Below are 9,572 nucleotides of genomic sequence, written 5' to 3' on the forward strand. Positions count from 1 at the left end.
CATAAATTTTTATAAGGTAGTATGTTAATGGTACCTAACCCTTATATACTAAATGGGTTATGGACGGGTTAACCGTCCCTATAAATGATGTCGTCTTTTGCTCAAATGGGTTATGGACCGGTTACCCGTCCCTGTAAATGCTGTCGTCTTCTGCTTAATAGCAAGGTGGCTCCCTCCTGACGGGTCTGCAATACTCTCTCTCTCTCTCTCTCTCTCTCTCTCTCTCTCTCTCTCTCTCTCTCTCTCTCTCTCTCTCTCTCTCTCTCTCTCTCTCTCTCTCTCTCTCTCTCTCTCTCTCTCTCTCTCTCTCTCTCTCTGACCCTCTCTCTCTCTCTTTGTACATGGCGTTGCTACTACACCTTTCCCCTCCAACTCAATCTAAGGTTACTTTTGGCATTGAAATGGACTGCTGTCCGAACTGTTTGATGGTTGTGAGTATTCCTCATGCATATGCGGGTAGAGGCACTCGAATAACATCTTCTGCTGAACCCTTTTATATTCATGACATTGGTTTTTTTCTAACCTTGCAAAGTTAGGAATTGCTATCAAATGTCTTATCATATGCAGGTGTATGAGCGGTACTTAATGCCAAACTTTTTAAAGTTAAAAAACATATATATGTGGCCCCTTCGGGGCTAAAAAACCTCACAAAACTCGTCGTCTCCAACCTTATCTCATGAGATTTTGTAAAGCAATAAGGGATCTGTTACCATATACATGTGGTAGTGATGTGTGTGAACACACTGGGACCGCTGGGGCATTTTTTCCCTCTTTAGGAGGTTTTTTCCCCCCTGCATTGTATATACGCCCATCACTCTAGGGCTATCTATCTTTCCATTGCACACTAAGTAATACACTCTCTATTGTGTGCCTTGAGTTTCCTTCGTCTTCTCCAAGCTGTGTGTGTTTCTCTGCAACCCTAATTCCAACAATTGGTATCAGAGCAGGTTGCGTCCTCCCGGGCTTAGTTGCCTGCTCACTTTCTCCAATTTTAGTGAGCTTCGGCAAGCATTAGCAAGTCGACAAATTCTTTGGGCATGCTCGTAGAGCACGGTTTGCTCAGATTTTTGATTTGGGCTCATTTCGGCCTTCGTTTCCACTACAGGCAGTACTGCACAGGCTATTTTGTCATTTTGTGCAGAATTTTTGTCAGTGCCGTTTTCTGCATAACATGTGCCTTATAGTCTTCTACGGTTTGTGCTATATAGCACAGGTTGTTCTCGCTCCGTTTCTCCTATTTTCGGGTAGTTTTCAGATCAGATGTAGCATTTACCATGGCTGACAACAACAACACAGATGTGTTCAAGATGTTTGCTGCTGAGGACAGGTTGGATGGGTACAACTACCCTATGTGGGCTTATATGATGCAACATGTTCTTGTGCAAAGGGTGTCTGGAACATTGTGCAGGGCATTGATGTACATCCTAGTTCTGAAGATGTAGGCGATGTTGAGGATGTTGCAGGTCTTGCTGCAAGGATTGCTAATGTTAGAGTTGTTTTGCCTACGGCAGAACAAGCTCGTTGGGATGTTAAGGATGCGCAGGCTCATGCATTAATTGCGTTGTCTGTGAAGTGCACCATTTTTCCTCACATCCGTTCAGCAAAATCTGCAAAACAGGCTTGGGATATTCTGCAGGTCTTTATGCAAGCCGTAATGAGGCTAAAATTGCTTTGCTGTGTAAAGAGATGGAGTCAAAGATTATGCATGAGAAAGATGATATGGACACTTTTCTTGCTAGTGTCAAGGATATCAATGAGCAGCTTATTTTTGCAGGTGAAGTCATTTCATACTGTTCTTGATGCCTTACAAGATTCTTACCCGACTTTTTCTAGTACTTGGAGACTTATGACCCAAGGAAATCCAGAAGTTGTCAAGTTTGATGCATTGTGCACATTGCTGTTGCAAGAGTCACTTTCCAGAAAAAACAGGACTAGACAATGTGCAGTTGAACAGGCTTTTATTGCTTCTCAAAGTAAGGGTGGTAACAGCAATGCAACCACTTCTTATGGTTCTGTTGTGAGTGGCAAAACTTCTGTTCCTAATGCTTCTGCTGGCAGCACTTCGTCTGGCAATTCTGGTGATAAGGGCAAAAAGAATATGCGTTGCCATTATTGTAAAGCTAATGATCACTTGATCAAGCAGTGTCCTAAGTTGAAGGCAAAAGAGGCTAAGAAGAAAGAGGGTGGTTCCACTGCAAATGCTGGTTCCACTACAAATGCAGCCATTGTTGAGTCTTCTGTGAAAGGAGACTGTAATGCTGATGTTGATGCAGAATGGGCTTTTAGTGCAGAGTGCACTTACAATCCTGTTGTGCATGATGCATGCTTGTTAGTTGCTGTAGATTCACATGTGTGGTATTTCGACAGTGGTGCGACAAAGCACATTACCTCACATCGTGAATTGTTTACCTCTCTCGAGTCTGTCCCTCATGGGAATTCAGTCACTTGTGCCAACAATGCCTCTTATCCAGTTCAGGGAGTTGGAAAGATTGTGCTTACTCCTGCTAATGGCAGTTCTTTCACACTTGTTGATGCACTTTATGTACCTGGGATCAAGAAGAATCTCTTGTCTATATCCACACTTGCTAGAATTGGACTTGTAGTCAAATTTGTGGATGACAGATGTACAGTTCATGATCTCAGTTTTGGTGATGAAATTGTTGCATCTGGCCTTTTGTGCCGTGGGCTGTATAAGATCACTTTGTATGACAAGTGTGGAAAAAAATTTGCAAATGCTGTTGCAGATTCAAGGGCTATTTCAGATGCAAAACTTTGGCATGCACGTTTTGGTCATCTGAATTTTGCCAGTTTGCTGTGTTTGCAGAAATCTGATATGGTTGCTTCTTTGCCACCTCTTGAAGCACATGTCAAACATGTTTGTGAAGGCTGTATTTTGGGTAAAATGCAGCGTTCTAAGTTTTTAAAGAATGGTTCAGTTCGGGCCACATGCAGGTTGCAGCTTGTGCATAGTGATGTTTGTGGGCCCATGCAAACTCCGTCCTTGGGCAATTACCTGTACTTCATGACTTTCATTGATGATTACTCCAGGCATGCATGGGTATTTCCACTTAAAGCGAAGTCCGAAGTTTTTATGTGCTTTAAACAATTTTTGGCTATGGCTGAAAATGGCTCGAAATGTACTATGGGCACCCTCTGTTCCGATCGAGGGGGGGAGTATATGTCTCATGAATTTAATGCATTTATGGCTAGTCGTGGGATAAAACACTAATGTACAGTGCCTTATACACCTCAGCAAAATGGTGTTGTTGAGAGGAAAAACAAGTCACTAACAAAAATGGCACGATGTATGGTCAAAAGTCAGGCTTTGCCGCATTCTTTTTGGCTTGAGGCCATCATGTGTGCCACTTATGTACTTAATAGGTGTCCTATGAAAGCTTTGCAGTCTATTACTCCATATGAAGCATGGCATGATAGAAAGCCTTCTATTGAGCACATGCGTGTTTTTGGCTGTTTGGCATATGCTTCGGTGCCACAAGTGCAACGCAGAAAATTGGATGATAAGGCTGTCAAATGTATTTTTGTTGGTTATAGTGCTGAAATCAAATGTTACAGGTTGTATCATCTGCAAACAAAACTTATTCTAGTTTCTCGGGATGTAGTGTTTGTGGAAGATTCTGTTCAGCCCTTGTTGTCATGTACCAGAGACAGTAATGTAAGCTCATAGGACATTTATGACACTTTGTTGCCTCTTTTCAGTGGTGGAAATACGAATGTTAGTTCCAATGAGGCAAATGTACAGCCTATGGGTGTTTCTGAAACTGTTCTAGATTAGCCTATTACTGATGCAGATGTACATGATGTACTTGATGAGGAAAGGGCTGAAAATGAGTAGGCTAGAGGTATGACAAAATGGCTGGTGCACACTTTGCGTGACAGTAAATTGGATGCACCTTTGTCTAGTCATACTCGTACAGGCTCTCTCCATGCATCTTATGCATCAGATTGTTATGCTTTGGTTGTGTCTAGCTTACATGATGTTGAGGAGCCTCTATCTTTTGATGAAGCACATAATTCAGAAAATTGGATGGCTGCCATGCAATCAGAATATGATGCACTTATAGAAAATGACACATGGACTTTATGTGATTTGCCTCCTGGAAAAAAGGACATTGGTACGAAGTCGGTTTACAAGTTGAAACGCAAGACGGGTGGTGAGATTGATCGCCATAAGGCTCGACTTGTTGCAAAGGGTTATGCACAACAAAAAGGCATAGATTATGAAGAGACTTTTTCTCCCACTTGTTGTATGACTACTGTACGTTTTCTATGTGCATTGGCAGCCCATTTTGGTTGGGATGTCCATCAATCAGACATTGTTACTGCTTTCTTGAATGGTGGTATATTTGAGGAAGTTTATGTAATGCAGCCTCGCGGTTTTGTCATAAAAGGACAAGAGGACAAAGTGTGCAGATTTAAGAAGGCTTTGTATGGGTTGAAGCAATCTCCTCGTGCTTGGTATGAGAAAGATGACACTCATTTGGTTAAACAAGGCTTTCGTAATAGTCCAACAGAAAGCACATTGTATGTAAAGCGTGAGGGTGATGTAATTCTCATTGTGGTTCTCTATGTTGATGATTTGCTGATCACTGGACCAAATGAGAGACATATTGCTGAATTTAAGGCTGATTTGAATGCTACTTTCAAGATGAAAGATTTGGGGTTGTTGCATCATTGCTTGGGTATACAGTTTAAGCAGGGTGATGGTGGTATTGCCTTGTGTTAGAAAAGTTACATAGAGACATTGTTATGTAAGTTTGGACTTGAGGATTGCAAACCTATTGCCACTCCCATGGAAACAGGTTTGAAGTTGAGTCTACATGATACTGGCAATCTTGCTGATGTCACTCTTTATCAAACAACTGTTGGCTGCCTCATTTATGTATGCAACACTAGGCCGGATATTCAGTTTGCAGTCTCACAGGTCAGCAAATTTATGCATAGCCCAGGGTCTAAGCATTGGCAGGCTGTCAAGAGGATTTTTCGCTACCTTAGTGGCACTTTACATCTTGGCTTGTTTTATCCCAAGGGGGGATCATTGCGGCCAAACTTACATGCTTTTTCGGACTCAGATTGGGCTGGTTGTTTTGACACGCGAATGTCCACAAGTGGTTTTTGTTTCATGCTTGGCAGTTCATGTATATCATGGTTGAGCAAGAAGCAACCTACTGTGGCCACTTCGAGTTGTGCGGCTAAGTACATGGCAGTCTTCACAGCTACGGTTGAGTGTGTATGGCTCAGACGCCTTATGGCTAATTTGGGTGTTGGACAGGACACTGCCAACACTATCTACATTGACAGTCAGAGCGCATTGGCAGTTGTGAGGAACCCAGTTTTTCATGCTCGCACAAAGCACATTGAGGTGCATTACCACTATGTCAGGGAGAGGCTCTTAGCATGAGAGATCAACTTGGCTTATGTGCCAACACAGGATAACCTTGCAGATCTTTTCACAAAGGCATTGTCTCGTGAGACTCTTGAAGCTTTCCGCAAAGCTTTGGGCTTACTCCCCTTTGTGGACTGATCATGTCCTCAGGGCATGGCACTTCCCTTTACTCATGTGCCAGCTCTCGTTCACCACATCACTCTAGGGGGGATTTGTTACCATATACATGTGGTAGTGATGTGTCTGAACACACTAGGAGCACCGGAGCATTTTTTCCCTCTTTAGGAGGTTTTTTCCCCCGTGCATTGTATATACTCCCATCACTCTAGGGCTATCTATCTTTCCATTGCACATTAAGTAATACACTCTCTATTGTGTTCCTTGTGCTTCCTTCGTCTTCTCCAAGTTGTGTGTGTTTCTCTGCAACCCTAATTCCAACAGGATCCATTTGGTTCCTTGCAACCCCTTGTAAATGAAACCATCTCTGAATATATGTTATGGTTTTTTACTATTTGTCTTTGAAAGCAATCTAATAGATGACATCTATAACACATGGTATACCCATGCATCACCTGCATACGGTCCATGGGTGCAGGTGATGGTTACCTTCTCAACTATGGTTTTCAAAGTTCCTTGGCTTGAAGATGGCGGACTATTATATCTTTTGGCTCTTGATTTCAACACTTGTGTATAAAGACTATTCTGTACTATGAATGGGAATTATACCACCTTTTCATTGACATAGTTTCTAGTGTCTTTTGTAATTTAAAAGTATTCTTTGGTGTATATGTAATATTGTTATTGGAACACACACACACACATACGTAACACCAAGAATAATAGTGATTTTATTCAAAGACCTAGTTATTATATTTCAATCCCTTAGTATCTGTCCTAGATAATTTTACCTCGGATTGATCCTTGAGGGATGGGGATCTCTTACACGGCCCTTATAGGTTTGCCTGGTTGGTTGAAGGTTGAAGAGGCTACCAGTTCTTACCTTTGGTGGTATATTTCTCTAACTTTTTATGGACTATGCAGAACTTAGCATTATCTCAAGGGATAGAGCTTCCTACGGAGCCTCTTTCTAAAGCATCGCTTCAGGTACTTAGATGCATTCATGACCTTATGGAATCTAAAATGATAGCAGGGGCTTCAACTGATCTAGCCAACTCTTTGGCTCAAACCATGTCATTTGATAAATGTGCCCATACCCTTGCCCAACTTGTCAAAAACTCTAAGAAAGGGGTGGTAGAGTTATTTGAACTTATTGAAAACATTCCCGCCCTTACACTTGCTCACAAAGGAGAGTTAGCCAAGTTCTCTTCTGATGATTTTAGGAATAGGTTACTTTTAAACAAACTACACATACAAGGATTCTTTGGGATTGGGAGAAAAAGCATAAAATGTATCATTTATAGACTATGAATGACAATCATATGTTTTTTAAACTGGCTGCCAAACCCCTAAAACTCCTAGAGGAGTAATGTATTTCTTGAAGACAATATCAGATACTTTGTTGTAAGACTGACTTTACTCTCTTCAAGGACACTTTGACTTGGCACATCTTTGCCAAAGATTCATACTCGACTTTTGTTACTTCATCTACTTCACAAGTCAGTAGGCCCATACACAATGGGCGTACTGCCAACCCATTGTGTATGGCGCCTGTGATAGGGTGGGTACACACACACACACAGAGTACTGGGACTGATACTGGTACTAGTGGTACCAGGATTTCAAATTCAAGTGATCACGTGTTTGTTTTTGTAATCACACTGTTATTTAACAAAATTTTCAATTCACAAGTCTTCACATTCACAAAAATTGGCATAGTGACTTGAAGAAGACTGGGAGGCTCGGTGAGATTTTCCCGTCTGGATATCTTCTCTGCCCGAGCCTCAACGGGATACCTCAAATACCTCGAGGGTTGCAGCCCTGACGGTCCAGTTTCGTTGCCTGGCGGGCTTCCAGTGTACCTATAAATAGGGCCCCCAGGGGCCCCATTCTCTTCACAATTCTATCCTCTAAGTTTTGATTTGCACAGGTTTCCTCACAAGGAACAAAGAAAACTACGGTATAAACTTTAGTTTACTTTCGTACGCTCTTTTACTATTTTATTTTTAAACCGATATACTTTTTTTTAATATCTATTTTCTATAGTTTTAAAAGTATGCTGATCTTACTTTTCATGCCGGCATCAGTCCTTATATTGGACTGGAAGCGTCATTGTGAAACACTAGACCAGCCAGCACTATTTTATAACTTGTTGATTGCGTTCACTTTGATATTGGTTCTATTTTGGATCGGAAGTGTCATTGTTGAACATAGTTGGCTATGTTCAATTTATACGTAGTTATATTAACCTTGTTTTTGGCATCAATTCTATTATTGGACTGGGAGTGTCATTGTACAAGCTAATAGATTTATTTTTGTGTTTTATAAGTGATGTACATGCTAATAGGCTAGATCAATGTTTCTTTCGGCATTAGCCCTACTACTAGGCTAGAGGTGTCGTTAGATTCATTGAATAATACCCTTGCTTTTTAGGCTAGTTTGGTGTTTCTTTCGTCATGAGCTCTACCATTGGGTTGGAGTTGTCGTTAGATTCATCGAATGATGTCTTGCTTTTTAGGCTAATTTTGGTGTTGCTATCGGCATCAACCCTATCATTGTGTTGGAGGTGTCGTTAGCTACATTGAATTATGCCCTTGCTTTTAAGCTATTTTGGTGTTTCTTTTGGTATCAGCTCTACCATTGGGCTAGAGGTGTCGTTAGTTTCATCAAACGATGCCCTGCTTTTTAGGCTTAATTTGGTGTTGATATCGGCATCAACCCTACTGTTGGGTTGGAGGTGTTGTTAGTTGAATTGAATGATGCCTTGTCTTGTTGGGTTAGTTCAATGTTGGTCTCCACATCACCCCTACTATTGGGTTGGAGGTGTCGTTAGTCTCATTGAATGATTGCCTAGTCTTTAAACTAGTGTTGTCATTAATTTTTATGCATGATGCATATATTTTTTATAAAATTTAAAGTTATGTTGTCTTTAAAAATCATTAAATATGTGTTGATTGTAGCAAACATGGATCTTGTGGAAATGAAGGAGTTAAAAACCAAGATCAAATTTCTGTTGGTCACGTGCATATGTGCCCTGACCACGAGGAGATCACCTTCTTATTGGAGAGTGAGACGTGCAGAGATTGTTTCTTTGATACAATAATTGAAGTAGTTCAGGCACACTTCTCAGTTGTCGAAGCAAAGACTATTCGTAGGCTAATAGATAATATTGTGGGCAATATGGCACAATGCTTAAAAGACTTGGGTGTTGATGCACCAGTGGATGCAAATTTAGCCAAGCTACATCATTGGATTAATATATGATGCGTAGAGAGGTCAAAATATAAAAGAGCGTGAAATATTGATGCTCAAGATGTCTATAGCCACAAAGCTAGAACCATATTTTATTCAATAGCCTCCTCTCAAGATACAGTAGTAGGTGCAAGATCAGATTCAAAAGCTGGGATAGATTATTTGCTACAGACCCACTTTATATTCAATGTGCCATTGGTGTTTACCTCACACTCGAAGCTATCAAACGTGGTTGAAAGCTTGGGAAAGGATGCTATGGAGTTGTGTCAAAGTGCACAATCGATGGAGTCACTTGGTTGCCACCAGAGGTGTAGTATGTGGTCAAATACTTCAAAGGGGATGCACTAAAGATCCGTCGATCTTTTGCTCTAGAGGCAAGCGTGCAATTGTTCCACAGGGGCATCGTTAGATGCATTGCACAAACACACCAAGATACATGGTCCCTTGTTTTTCCTCGCTTCAATGGAATGGATCTGGGTGACATGTTAGAGTGTGGTCGTCCACCAAGGAAAATTCTCTAACATATTGGCGGCTCAAAAAGAAGATCCTAGATGCCCTCCCACAGAGCAAGAGTTAGAGATGTGCAAGCATATGCTCAATTGGGCGCCTTCTTTTATGGATGCTCTAGTGAAGACCATGGCACATGCACACAACAAAGGAACTATACACTATGACTTGCACCCATGGAGCATCATGACTAACTTCACTAAGGAAGGTGTGCCATGTGTGGGTGTCATTGATTGGGAGTTGGCACTGCAAGTTGGAATTCAAAAGCGAGAAACGAACCTTAAAGACCCCA

Source organism: Adiantum capillus-veneris, chromosome 15 (assembly GCF_014529385.1).
Source record: "Adiantum capillus-veneris isolate H3 chromosome 15, ASM1452938v2, whole genome shotgun sequence".
NCBI classification, from domain to species: Eukaryota; Viridiplantae; Streptophyta; class Polypodiopsida; order Polypodiales; family Pteridaceae; genus Adiantum; species Adiantum capillus-veneris.